Raw genomic sequence first — 14,611 nt, forward strand, 5'->3', positions numbered from 1 at the left:
TTAAACTCAATGGATCTTGGATGTTGACGGGGTGAAAACCCTAATCCACCAAAATGGATATTGATTTTGATGATGACTTGATTAAATATTTGATCTAATTTAGGTGCGATCTCTCTTCTCCCCCTCTTCTTCATCTCTTCCTTTTCCTCTTGATCAATTAGATAGCTTGTGTCCATGTTGTTCATGATGTATGGATTGGTACTTGATGATCTTTCATCATTTCAAATCTACCTCTTAATTTATCATGGATCATTTAAGGTACTTTGGATTGATGCATAAGTTTGTCTTAAGTATTATGAAGTATGGATTAAAGTAATGGACTATCCTCCTAGCCTTTGTGCTTGATCATTTCTCTTTTTATTTTATTTTGTGTGACATGGCTTTAAGAGAAGGATTTACATATCATTTCTCTAGCAGGTATTAACACAAACATTATTATTGACCGACGTCAGATAGTTGGGACTTCTACATAAATCCAATTATGATTGCTTAACATAACGCTAAATTTGTTCTGAAAGTAAGGCATTTTTATAGGTGAGATTGTAAATCTCCTATTCCTCATGGTATTATGTGAAAATATCACTCCCTTATCATTTATGAGGTTTAGAGGCATACTTGTTGATTTTATCCAAGTTGGAGCCCTTTTCATGGTGATGTATAGGTTCATATTTTCATGCTTGTGGGTAAATAGTTGAGTGTTCTCCAAAAAAAAACAAAACCATCTTTCATTTTAATCACTAAAGCTTACTAAAATCTTATTACCTTGACTTTAATTTAATGCCATTTACCTTATGCTCTTTACTTTAATGCCATTTACCTTATGCTCTTTACTTTAACGGTATTTACCTTATGCTCTTTACTTTAATGTTATTTACTTTATGGTTTAACATCTCATCTCATATTATTTGTACTTATGTATTTGTTCTTTGTCCATTTGGACCTTCATTTCCTTGTAAAAGACATTAATAAAGGAAAGACCTAAAAAAGGGAATTAACTCATGTTACTATTCTTAACATTGTTATGGAGTTATGGAATTAGAACTTTGATCTTTACCTTTGCTTTGGGAGCTTGTGCTTTGAGACCCTGAGACTCATTTGATACCTTTGACTTTAGACTTCTTTATGAAGACCTGGCTTGGTTATTTTGGATTTATCTGATGCATGATCATTCTTTGATTTCTTAGATTGTTTGAGGCTTAATCCAAAGGAGGGAATTCTCGCTTGAATTATGTCATAAAGGTTGCTATCTCTTGGTTAGATCTTTCCTCCCTAGCTTTTACTTTATGCTCTAGGATGATCTCTTCTTCTCCTCCCTTTATTTAATTTTCAAATCTTCTCCCTCTTTTCAAAAATCCTCTTGATTCCAAACTTGAACCACTTTCTCAATAAACCTTGGCTTTTTGTCAAGTGATTTTCAAAATCTTTTTCTAATAAATGTTAATCCATCTTAAGCATATTCAAACCAATTTCAAAAGACTTAAAAAATGCATAACTCATTCAAGTCATTTTGTGCACTTTTCCTTTTAAAACTTGTCCAAAGTTTAGACATGAGTCATTTCAATAGTTGAGATATAATTCTCCTATCTCCATAGTATTGATGATAATTGTTTTCCATCTAAGAGAGATAGTGGCATACTTGTGGATTTCTTATCCAAGTTGGAGCCCTTCTTATGATGATGCAAAGTTCTCATACTTGTGGATGACTAATTAAGTATTCTCCTTAAAATGACAAAATGTATTTTCATTAAAAAAAAATAAAAACAAACATCTTTGTTATTTTTACCATGAACTACGAGGGTTTGATCCTCCATTGCACTTTGTTGGTACGTAGGCATGAGACTTCAAAAGTCTTGGAAAACACAAAAATTAAGAAAAACATATTTTTCCCATCTCTCAAATATTTTACAAACAACACCATTTTCAAACTAAAATGTACATATTTTCAAAGAGGTTCCCATGGAGTACCATGTATGTTTAGGGTGCTAATACCTTCCATTTGCATAATTAGCCCCCGGACTCGTATCTCTTTTTATTAGTTTTGGTTTAAATTTCATTGGGTTTTGTTTGTACTTTTTCCCTTTTCCTTTAGAAATAACAAAAGCGCGATGGCAACTTTTGCTTCATGAGTTAAGTTAATCGATAACTTAATCTCAGAATTTTAACCGCTACACTTAGGTACCCACATCTTTTTGGGTCCTTTCTGGTCGGTTCTCCCAGAGTTCTTAGAGAGCTTGGGCCTTTGTGCAGAATAATTATTTTATGTATAAGCATAAGATAAATGGAAATGTCGAGCTTTTGGTTTTGCCTTGGGTTTTGAAATAGGTTTTTCTTTAGGCACATAAGCAATTCCTCTTCTTCCATTTCTTCTAACTCCATAGACCATTGAAACTATCTTGCTTCTATCTATGTTTATAGCAAGAAATGTATGAAAAGATTTTTCATATTTCTTTATGAAATTTTCAGAATCCACAGAAGCTTCTGAAAAAATTTCTTCCTCAAGTTTATAACTTTTACTTTGAAGAGCTAAGTTTTCACTTTTCAGAATATAATTCTCTTAATTCAGGGTGTAAAAATCTTTCTTAAGCTTACTATGTGCTTCAGGTTCAGATACTTGGACTTGTTTCAAATCCTTGTATTTGCTCTGAAGCTTCTGATATTTTTCCAGAATTTTAGAAAGACAAGATTCTAATTTAGAGCGAGATAAGTTAGGAAATACCTCTTTAGAATCTGACTCAAATTCTAATTCTGATCTGGTTGGATCTTTTCATGAGATACTCATGTGCTTGCCATCAAGTCCATATTAGCTTGATCTTACTTAGATTCATCTTCTGAAGATTCAGAGTCATCCTAAGTATCCATCGAACCTTTCTTCTTTACTCTGAAGTCTTTCTTCTTTGGTCTGTCTTTCCTCTGCTTGGGACACTCATTCTTGTAGTGACATGGATCCTTGCACTCAAAGCAGATAACATATTTGCCATCACCTGACTTCTTTGGTCCAAATGTAGACTCGGAGCAACCATATATCCTTCTGGAGCCTCTGAACTTTCCTTGTCTTTTCTTCTAGAGTTAATTAACTCGTTTGGAAAGAAGAGAGAATTCATCTTCTTCTTCAGAGTCTTCTTTAGAGTCTTCTTCAGAATCCTCTTCTTCTTCTTGAACTTTAAAGTCTTTAGTTTTTTCAAATTTTCCCATGGATTTCAGAGCCAAAAATTTAACTTTTCTTTGAGGTTCATCCTATTCAAGCTCTATCTCATGACTTGTCAAAGAACTCATAAGTTCTTCGAGAGTTGTGTTGTTCAGATCCTTAGATAGTTTCAACGTAGTTACCATAGGCCTCCATATCTTGGGTAAGCTTCTGATAATTTTCTTAACATGATATGCAGTTGAGTAACCTTTATCCAGAACCTCCAGTTCTACAATAAAAGTCTAAAACCTTGAGAACATGTTATCAAAAGTTTACTTATCTTCCATCTTGAAGGCTTCATACTTTTGTATCAAGGAAAACACCTTGTTTCTTTTACTTGAGTGTTTCCTTTATGAGTCATTCTTAGAGAATCAAATATAGACTTTGAAGTGTCTCTATTTATGATCTTTTCATACTCAGAGTATGATATAATGTTTAACAAGATGGTTCTTTCTTTATGATGATTCTTGTAATCTTTCTTTTGTTGATCAATCATCATTCTTCTTTCTACGTTGTTACTACTACCATCTACAGGACAAATGTAGCCATCAACTACCATATCCCATAGATCCACATCATGATTGAGAAAACAATTTATATCCTATCTTTCCAATAGTCAAAATTTTCTCCATCAAATATTGGGGGTTTTGCACTATAATGGTCTCTTTCATTGTTACTTATGGGTGCAGCTGGTAGAGGAATTCCTGCCATTATGTTTCATAAGTCTGGGTCTTTATCTGACACAATGAAGTGTTTTATACGTAATCAATACCATAATCGGAGCTCTGATGCCAATTGAAGGTAATGGAAACACAATAGAGGGGGAGTTTGAATTGGGTTTCAATAAATAAAACTTTTGCAACTCAAGAAAATAAATAGTAAACTAAGAACAAAAATAATGACACAATTATTTTTATCCTGGTTCGTTGTTAACAAAGCTACCTCCAGTCCACCCGCCAAGGTGATTTCGGATTATCATAATGAATTAGTCCACTATAATCAAACTTGATTACAACACAAAGACCGACTGCTAATGTCTACTTGGGTAATTATGACTAAACCCTAGTCACTCTAGGAAATACAATCACAAATATGGAGATACAAAGTGTGTTTACGAAATGCTTCTAAGAAAGCAAAATACACAAATGAATTACAAGTATATCACATAAAATATATTCTATGAAGAGTATGAACAAAAGTTTCTTGTGTGTATGTTTCTTTTCTCTCAAATATTTCACAAAATGCATTATTCAGGTATATGATAATCTCTTAGAGTGTAGAAATGTTCCATTCTTCCAAGTCTTCTTTATATAGGTAATAAAGAGATCTGTTGGAGGGTAGAATAGGAATAATTAAATGCAGTTGTATCCTTGAATAACGGTCTATGAAAATGGGAGACAAAATGGTACAATAGTACAATCCTAAGCCCATAAAAGCAGTATAGTGGAAGGAATATTTGATCTTGTATTGTGTACTATTTTCTCACGTAAAACCTTTTTGATCTCATCTTCAATATTAAGAGGCTTCTAATAGAAAGGTGATGAAGCATGCATAAGAGGAAGAATAAGATTTTGGTTGAGAGAATCTTTAGAGTCTTTATCCAGTTCATCAGAACCTGGTCTTTAGAGTCTGGTGACACAGTTCAGAGTAGTTTGAGCATAGAGCTTCAGAGCTTATCAGCGTCAAAAGCTTCGGAGTCATAAAGGTTTGGATGATTAGAGTTCATAAGTGTTGAGTACATAATCCAAAGCTTGATTATCTTGTAACACACATATCTCAGATTCAGAGTGCACTAGGTTCAAAATCTAATGATGTGACACATCATTCTATCAAAGTTAAAACTTGTATCTAGTATCTGCACACTAAACCAAATCATTAGGGTACCAAATTCTTCTCTAAGAGTCAATGTATTGTTATAATCAAAACATAAGGTTAGATGCAAAACTAAATCTTGTTATTACACACCCCTATATTGGTAGGGATGGTGTTTCTCGCGACAATCTTAACCTTCCTATTTGAGGTTTACTTGCAGGACCAAATATAAAGTCCTAGACTTATGTGTTGAGTAGGGTGTTTCTATGGGTAGGGTGTTTGGAATACTTTTGGGTAGTAAGTGCAATGTTTTGCAAATTAGAAATGCAATAAAAGTAAGGCAATAAAAAGACAAAATATTGATGTAAATGAACAAAGCAAGTAAAAGTAATTTGGTAAGTTAAATGACTTGAAGATAAAAATGGAAGCAAAAGTAAATTTTGTAGGAAGATAACTTTTTTCTCTCAAACGCTTGATACTTCAAGTGTATTCCTACTTCAATGCTAAAAATGCTACCCTTAGAAATGAAAATTACATCTGCTTAAATACTAGTAAAAAATAGTCGCTGGGAGGTTACAACCCATTTATGAGATGACATATGTCAGAGCATATCTCCCATGTTTACTGGTAACTTCCCATATTCATCTTCCCACGATTAATCCCCACCATGGTAAACTGACCTTCGACTTCGACAGGCTTCCCATTGCGTCGACCTAGCGCTCTTGGCTCTCTGCCTCGTCGATCTAACTTCCGATTGTCCTTTGGTCGACCCGGATTTGTACCTTTTGGGTCTAAACTTTCCAGCTAACAAATTTCCCCCTGAAAAGGATGGTTTCGACCTGATCTCTTCGATTGAGAAACCTGACTTTTGAATTTCCAAATTTCGGCTAGCCATCTAATCGTTAATGATGCTTTTGCATGCAATGATGACTTTTGAAATTCTAGTTATCAGACTTTGGATGTCACACTGGTTGTTATGACATCCAATTCTACACAGACAGGGATTATGCAGAACTTAACAGTAAGTGCAGTAAATAACACAAGTAATTGTTCACCCAGTTCAGTCTAACATGACCTACATCTGGGGGCTACCAAGCCAGGGAGGAAATCCACTATTAGTAGTATCAATTCAAAGCTAAACTCACCCGTTTACAACTTATCACTTAATCCCTACCCAATGCAATTTCAATCTTAACCTAAGATCAGAGTTCCTACTCACTCCCCCTCAATCACCTCAGTGATATTAAAGACACTTTGAAGTCACACTTCAAAAACAACTCTTGATTATGCTTCACAGCTTAAATCAAGATACACAGCACTCACGCTTAAAAGCTTTGAGTGACACAACACTTACAACTCAATGAACACCCTATGCCAAAGCAATCATCTACTTGATAATGGCTTGGCTTACAAGATACGTCTAATACTAGACTCACAAAAATACAGCAGTGAAGTATGATGGACACACAAAATCTTCACGCCTCCAAATCCCCGAAACTGAATGAAGGAACGCCTTCCTTTTTATATTGCAGCACCTGGGCTTTTGCACCTGTATTCTCCTGAATTTAAGGTCACTCAAGTTCCCATAAATTCAACATTTAGGTTACTAACAAATAGGCTATTTGTTAGGTTCATTGAATGTAGATTGGTTGTTGATTTCCTGGTTTTTCTCTAAGCTGTTGACTTCCTGAAGAATAGCCTGAGAAAAAGCTGAAACAGAAAACTGAACAACCTACAATTTAGCATATGCTGTCAGGAATGAATGTCACGACATTCAGCTTGACATCAAGGTCCATATGCTGAGTCTGTTTTTCCAGAAAACAGACTGTACAATTTTGCTGACCTGTACATGATCAAAATGATCATACTACAGTAACAACTTACATTAATAAATGTGAAAGTGTCCAACTTAACATTTACACAATTGGCCTTAAGTTAGTTCTGTTATTCTTTTGAAGAACAAACTAAGTTACATGCTGAAGTATAGCAGAACACCACTCTGCCTAATCTTCAGTACCTGCTGTCACTGAGGAATGTCATAACATCCAGTTTGACATTCAATCAGTAGGCCTTATGCCAGGTCTGGTTCTTCCTTGATAACCAAACTGCACTTAAATACTAAGTTCTAACAGAACTCCTGCTGTTCTATTCCTTAGTATCTGTTAACAGGTATGAGTGTCACAACATCCAATTTGACATTCAATAAATCCTGTGTTAGCTAGTCCTGCAGTAACTACAATGTAGTCACACATACATGTTATGACATCAGTCAAGACATTAGTGTTTTACCATATAATGCAGCCAATTAAACACCTACAAACTCCCCCTTTGGCAAATTTTTGGCTAAAACACTTTGATCCCCATAACAGAGTTCATAGCAGCGGAATAATACTAGCTAATACACTCAGAGTGGCAGCACACTCACACACATGGAAGTTAAATAACAACTTCACACAGCAGCACACACACAGTTGCTGCAGGGGAGGGAATCTTCAGATCTGTCATGAGAGTCTGTTGTAGAGACCCACTCTGTTTGTCAGGGGTAGTGGTGGTTATTACTCCCCCTTTTTGTCAAAAATGTTGCCAAAGCCAACAACATAGCCAGAGCACAATGACAGAGTTCCAGACTTGGTTTTACTTCACAGTTTCAACCAAGTTAACATCCCCTTGATCTTGCTTCACAGCTTCGATCAAGGACTCACCCACTTCTGCTTTACAGTAGGTACCACCATATCAAATGCCCTGATTTTGTTTCTGACATCCAGAACCACTCCTGCATGAACAGCATCCTTGAACTCCTGCAGGTACATTGACCTTCTCACAGTAGGGTGTCTCCTTACCCTCTTGTATCCACCCTTGTTACAAGTAGCATAGCTATGATCTGGTGTCCAATCATAACTTAGTACAAATTGTTTAATAGACAGAGATATTAAACAATTTATTCCCAACATCAGTGGTTGCTATAAGGTCTCAGAGAGACATATTCCCAGTTTGCTCCTTAAGTTTTCAAACTGAGTAGCATCCAGAGCCTTTGTAAATATGTCAGCCAGTTGAAGATCCGTGGCTACATGTTCCAAAGTGATCACCTTGTCTTCCACCAGATCTCTGATGAAGTGGTGCCTAATGTCAATATGTTTGGTCCTGCTGTGTTGGATGGGATTCTTGGAGATATTGATGGCACTGAGATTATCACAGAACAATGTCATGACATTTTGAGAGACATTGTACTCAGTGAGCATCTGTTTCATCCAAACCAGTTGGGAGCAACTGCTTCCAGCAGCTATGTATTCAGCCTCTACAGTGGACAGAGAGACACAATTCTACTTCTTGCTGAACCACGATATGAGGTTTTCTCCTAAGAAGAAACATCCACCTGATGTGATTTTTCTGTCATCAGCACTTCCCGCCCAATCAGCATCACAGTACCCAGATAGGACAGGCTCAGACCCATGTGAATACAGCATCCCATAGTCACACGTCCCATTGATGTACTTGAGAATCCTTTTGACTTGATTCAAGTGGCTCACCTTGGGCTCTGCTTGGTATCTGGCACACACTCCAACTGCATAAGAAATGTCAGGTCTACTTGCAGTTAGATACAGCAGACTACCTATCATGCTTCTGTACAGGCATTGATCAACACTAGGCCCTCCATCATCTTTGGTTAACTTCAGATGAGTAGGAGCAGGTGTCCTCTTGTGCCTGGCATTATCCATACCAAACTTCTTAACTATGTTCTTGGCATACTTGCTTTGGGAGAGAAACATAAAGTCCTCCATTTGGTTTACTTGCATTCCAAGGAAATAGGTCAGTTCTCCTACTAGACTCATTTCAAACTCAGACTGCATCTGGTGAACAAATTTTTTAACCATTTGTTCTGACATTCCACCAAAGACTATATCATCAACATAGATTTGAGCTATCATGATTTTGCCTTCTTCATCCTTCACAAACAAGGTTTTATCTATGCCACCCTTTCTGTATCCATTTGAGGTCAGAAATTCGGTTAACCTTTCATACCAAGCTCTGGGTGCTTGCTTCAACCCATACAAGGCTTTCTTCAACTTGTATACATGCTCAGGTTGGTTAGGATCACAGAACCCTTTGGGTTGTTCCACATAGACTTCTTCATTCAGGTAGCCATTCAAGAATGCACTCTTCACATCCATTTGGAATAGCTTAAACTTCAGGATGCAAGCTACCCCCAACAACAATCTGATGGACTCAAGTCTAGCCACAGGAGCAAATGTCTCATCAAAGTCTACCCCTTCAACTTGAGTGTATCCTTGAGCTACTAGTCTTGCTTTATTTCTAGTAATTACTCCTTTCTCATCAGATTTGTTTTTGTAGATCCACTTAGTACCAATGATGTTGGACCCTTCAGGTCTTGGAACTAGCTCCCATACTTCATGCCTTGTGAACTGCTCGAGTTCCTCTTGCGTGGCAGTGATCCAGTATTCATCAGTCAGGGCTTCTTTCACATTCTTTGGTTCAACCTTGGAAACAAAGCAGGAATTTGAGTTTATTCCTCTTGACCTGGTAGTTACACCACTGGTGGGATCCCCTATGATAAGATCCTTAGGGTGGTCTTTCTGAATTCTGATAGATGGCACTTTGGTGGTTGCATCTACTTCACATTCAGGAGGAGGTTCCTGTACTTCTTCAGACTTGACTGGAGTGTCAGTTGAACTGTCAAGGAATGTTTCAACATCCTCCATGACATCGGTTCCTTCCTCTTTATCATCCACAATAACATTTATGGATTCCATCAGGACATTGGTCCTGTAGTTGAACACTCTGTAGGCTCTGCTGTTAGTGGAGTATCCCAGGAATATACCTTCATCACTTTTGGGATCTAGCTTCCTTCTCTGTTCACGATCTGTGAGAATGTAGCATTTACTTCCAAAGATATGAAAGTACTTCACAGTGGGTTTTCTGCCCTTCCATATTTCATACAGAGTGGAGGAGGTTCCTTTTCTCAAGGTGACTCTGTTGTGAACATAGCACGCGGTATTCATTGCTTCAGCCCAAAAGTGCATGGGGAGCTTCTTTGCATGAATCATTGCTCTGGCAGATTCTTGAATAGTTCTATTTTTTCTTTCAACTATTCCATTCTGCTGAGGAGTTATAGGAGAGGAGAACTCATGGCTTATTCCTTCAGACGAGCAAAACTCATCAAACTTGGAATTCTTGAACTCAGTACCATGATCACTTCTAATCCGGACCACACAACTGTCCTTTTCCCTTTGAAGTCTTATGCACAGATCTTTGAAGACATCAAATGTATCTGACTTCTCTCTGATGAAGCTTATCCACGTGTTTCTGGAATGGTCATCAACCACCACGTAAGCATACTTCTTCCCACCAAGACTTTCAACCTGCATAGGTCCCATTAGGTCCATGTGCAACAGTTCCAGAACTCTGGAGGTTGTGGAATGTCCCAGCTTCGGGTGTGACATCTTGGTTTGCTTGCCCACCTGGCATTCTCCACAGACTCTTCCTTCATCAATCAGAAGCTTTGGAATTCCTCTGACTGCTTCCTTGGATATGATCTTCTTCATTCCCCGTAAGTGGAGATGTCCAAGTCTTCTATGCCACAGCTTCACCTCCTGTTCTTCCTTGGCTGAGGAGCATGTTGTGGAAAAGTTAGAGAGTTCAGGTTCCCACAGGTAGCAGTTGTCTTTGGACCTGGTTCCTCTCATAACTTCCTGATTGTCACCATTTGTCACAATGCACAGCTCCTTAGTAAACTGAACATGAAAACCTTGATCACACAGCTGACTTATGCTGATGAGGTTTGCAGTTAGTCCTCTTACTAACAACACATTGTTCAGTTTTGGCACTCCAGAACAGTCCAGTTTGCCCACACCTCTTATTTTTCCTTTGGCACCATCACCAAAGGTCACAAAGCTGGTAGTGTGAGGTTGAATATCTACCAGTAGATTTTCCATACCAGTCATATGTCTTGAGCATCCACTGTCAAAGTACCAGTCTTCTCTGGAAGAAGCCCTTAGAGCAGTGTGTGCTATCCTAGCATACCATTGTTGCTTCTTAATGGGAACACATCGCTTATGTGTTTTGTGCTTAGGTCTGACATGCGAGGTTTTGTTAGGGAAACCATGAATCCAGTAGCAGAAGGCTTTTATATGTCCAAGCCTACCACAGTGGTGACACCTCCAATTCTGGTATTTCCTCTTCTGATGATCATTCATCCTAGATCCTCGATGTTGAGACATTGGCTTTGACTTCTGCTTGTACTTATGAACTTTAGCCTTTGGGCGTTTGTGTTCGGTTGAGGATCTTTTCCCAAATCCTAGGCCAGATTTGGTTCCAGATTGCTGTCCCACCTTGAGAATCTCTTCCAAGGTGTCAGTTCCCTTATTCATCATTCTGATGGATTTAGTCATCTGGTTCAGCTTGGAGGTTAGCACGGCTATTTCACCATTTAGACCCTCTATGACAAACAATTGCTTTTGTCTCTCATCTTCCAGTTCCTTGATGAGTTTCTTCTGCTTTTCTCCTTGTGTACGCACCTCTGCACTGGTGGAACACAGCTTCTTATAGGCTGCAGCAAGTTCATCAAAAGATAGTTCATCTGCACTTGAGTCATCATCAGAGGCACAAACACTGGTTAGTGCAGTGACATGTTTGGCAGATTCTCCTTCAGATTCACTTTCAGAATCTCCTTCAGACCATGTGATAGCTAGCCCCTTATTTTGCAATTTGAGGTAAGTAGGGCATTCAGCTCTGACGTGTCCATACCCTTTACAACCATGACACTGGATCCCCTTGCCATGGTTGAACTTCTCATCAGAAGTTGATCTTTTCTTAATGTCAGACGGGATGTTCTTGACATTAGATCTACCTCTTTGATCAATCTTCTTCACGAACTTGTTGAACTGCCTCCCAAGCATGGCTAAGGCTTCTGATATACTTTCATCACCTCCAGTATATCCTACTTCTGACTCCTCTTCAGCATTAGATACAAAAGCTATGCTTTTGTTCTTCTTCTCAGCATACTCACCCAATCCCATTTCAAAGGTTTGGAGGGAACCAATGAGCTCATCCACCTTCATGTTGCATATGTCCTGCGCCTCCTCTATGGCTGTGACCTTCATAGCAAATCTCTTAGGCAAGGACCTGAGAATCTTTCTTACAAGTTTCTCTTCAGCCATTTTCTCACCTAGTCCACCAAAGGTGTTTGCAATTTCAAGAATATTCATGTGAAAGTCATGAATAGTCTCATCCTCTTTCATCCTCAGATTTTCAAACTTGGTTGTCAGCATCTGAAGTTTGGACATCTTCACCTTGGAAGTACCTTCATGAGTTACCTTGAGGGTATCCCAAACTTCCTTAGCTAGTTCACAGTGGTGTACCAACCTGAAGATGTTCTTGCTGATTCCATTGAACAATGCATTCAAGGCCTTGGAATTTCCAAGAGCTAACGCCTCTTGCTCCTTGTCCCACTCTTCTTCAGGAATCTGCACACTGACTCCATCTTCACCTGTCCTTATTGGATGTTCCCATCCTTTGTTGACAGCTCTCCAGACTTTGCTGTCTAGAGACCTTAAGAAGGCTATCATACGAGGCTTCCAGTCATCATAATTAGATCCATCCAACATGGGTGGTCTGTTTGAGTGTCCTAAATCCTTGTCCATGGTACTAGAAAGTAACTTCCCTAGATCTCACCCAGAAATTCACAGGCAGGGTGCCTGCTCTGATGCCAATTGAAATTCTAGTTATCAGACTTTGGATGTCACACTGGTTGTTATGACATCCAATTCTGCACAGACAGGGATTATGCAGAACTTAACAGTAAGTGCAGTAAATAATACAAGTAATTGTTCACCCAGTTCAGTCCAACATGACCTACATCTGGGGGCTACCAAGCCAGGGAGGAAATCCACTATTAGTAGTATCAATTCAAAGCTAAACTCACCCGTTTACAACTTATCACTTAATCCCTACCCAATGCAATTTCAATCTTAACCTAAGATCAGAGTTCCTACTCACTCCCCCTCAATCACCTCAGTGATATTAAAGACACTTTGAAGTCACACTTCAAAAACAACTCTTGATTATGCTTCACAGCTTAAATCAAGATACACAGCACTCACGCTTAAAAGCTTTGAGTGACACAACACTTACAACTCAATGAACACCCTATGCCAAAGCAATCATCTACTTGATAATGGCTTGGCTTACAAGATACGTCTAATACTAGACTCACAAAAATACAGCAGTGAAGTATGATGGACACACAAAATCTTCACGCCTCCAAATCCCCGAAACTGAATGAAGGAACGCCTTCCTTTTTATATTGCAGCACCTGGGCTTTTGCACCTGTGTTCTCCTGAATTTAAGGTCACTCAAGTTCCCATAAATTCAACATTTAGGTTACTAACAAATAGGCTATTTGTTAGGTTCATTGAATGTAGATTGGTTGTTGATTTCCTGGTTTTTCTCTAAGTTGTTGACTTCCTGAAGAATAGCCTGAGAAAAAGCTGAAACAGAAAACTGAACAACCTACAATTTAGCATATGCTGTCAGGAATGAATGTCACGACATTCAGCTTGACATCAAGGTCCATATGCTGAGTCTGTTTTTCCAGAAAACAGACTGTACAATTTTGCTGACCTGTACATGATCAAAATGATCATACTACAGTAACAGCTTACATTAATAAATGTCAAAGTGTCCAACTTAACATTTACACAATTGGCCTTAAGTTAGTTCTATTATTCTTTTGAAGAACAAACTAAGTTACATGCTGAAGTATAGCAGAACACCACTCTGCCTAATCTTCAGTACCTGCTGTCACTGAGGAATGTCATAACATCCAGTTTGACATTCAATCAGTAGGCCTTATGCCAGGTCTGGTTCTTCCTTGATAACCAGACTGCACTTAAATACTAAGTTCTAACAGAACTCCTGCTGTTCTATTCCTTAGTATCTGTTAACAGGTATGAGTGTCACAACATCCAGTTTGACATTCAATAAATCCTGTGTTAGCTAGTCCTGCAGTAACTACAATGTAGTCACACATACATGTTATGACATCAGTCAAGACATTAGTGTTTTACCATATAATGCAGCCAATTAAACACCTACAACTTTCCTATGTTGTGATTTCCCAGACACACTATCATCATTACTAGCTACCCTCTAGCTCGTGGGATCTCAACTAGAGCTACCAACTCTCCCACTACCTCATAGTTTGACAGTTTTCAGTCGACTGACGCTCGACTATCCCTTGGTTTTCCTATAAATAGCCACTTCTTCACCCTCATACTTTTCTTCCTGCTTTCGTATTTGTATATCTCTTCTGCAACTTTCGCAACAATCTCAGTTCTAACAAATTTTCTTTAACCTTCTTAATAATGGCTTCTTCTACTCGCAGAAAAGGCACTAACTCCTTCAACACTGGTGGAAACCCCATTGCCTTTCAACTTAATGCAATAGAAAGCATGAAGCGTATTCCTCAACCTGTTTCTACTAATGAAGTAGTGATGAAAATCTAGCAACGCCAGATGCTCATTCCATTTGTCATTGACAGAAAACTAGTCGCATTTCATGGACCTCTCCCAGAATCAAAATCTACACCAAAAATAGTTC

Source organism: Lathyrus oleraceus, chromosome 5 (assembly GCF_024323335.1).
Source record: "Lathyrus oleraceus cultivar Zhongwan6 chromosome 5, CAAS_Psat_ZW6_1.0, whole genome shotgun sequence".
Taxonomy (NCBI): Eukaryota; Viridiplantae; Streptophyta; class Magnoliopsida; order Fabales; family Fabaceae; genus Lathyrus; species Lathyrus oleraceus.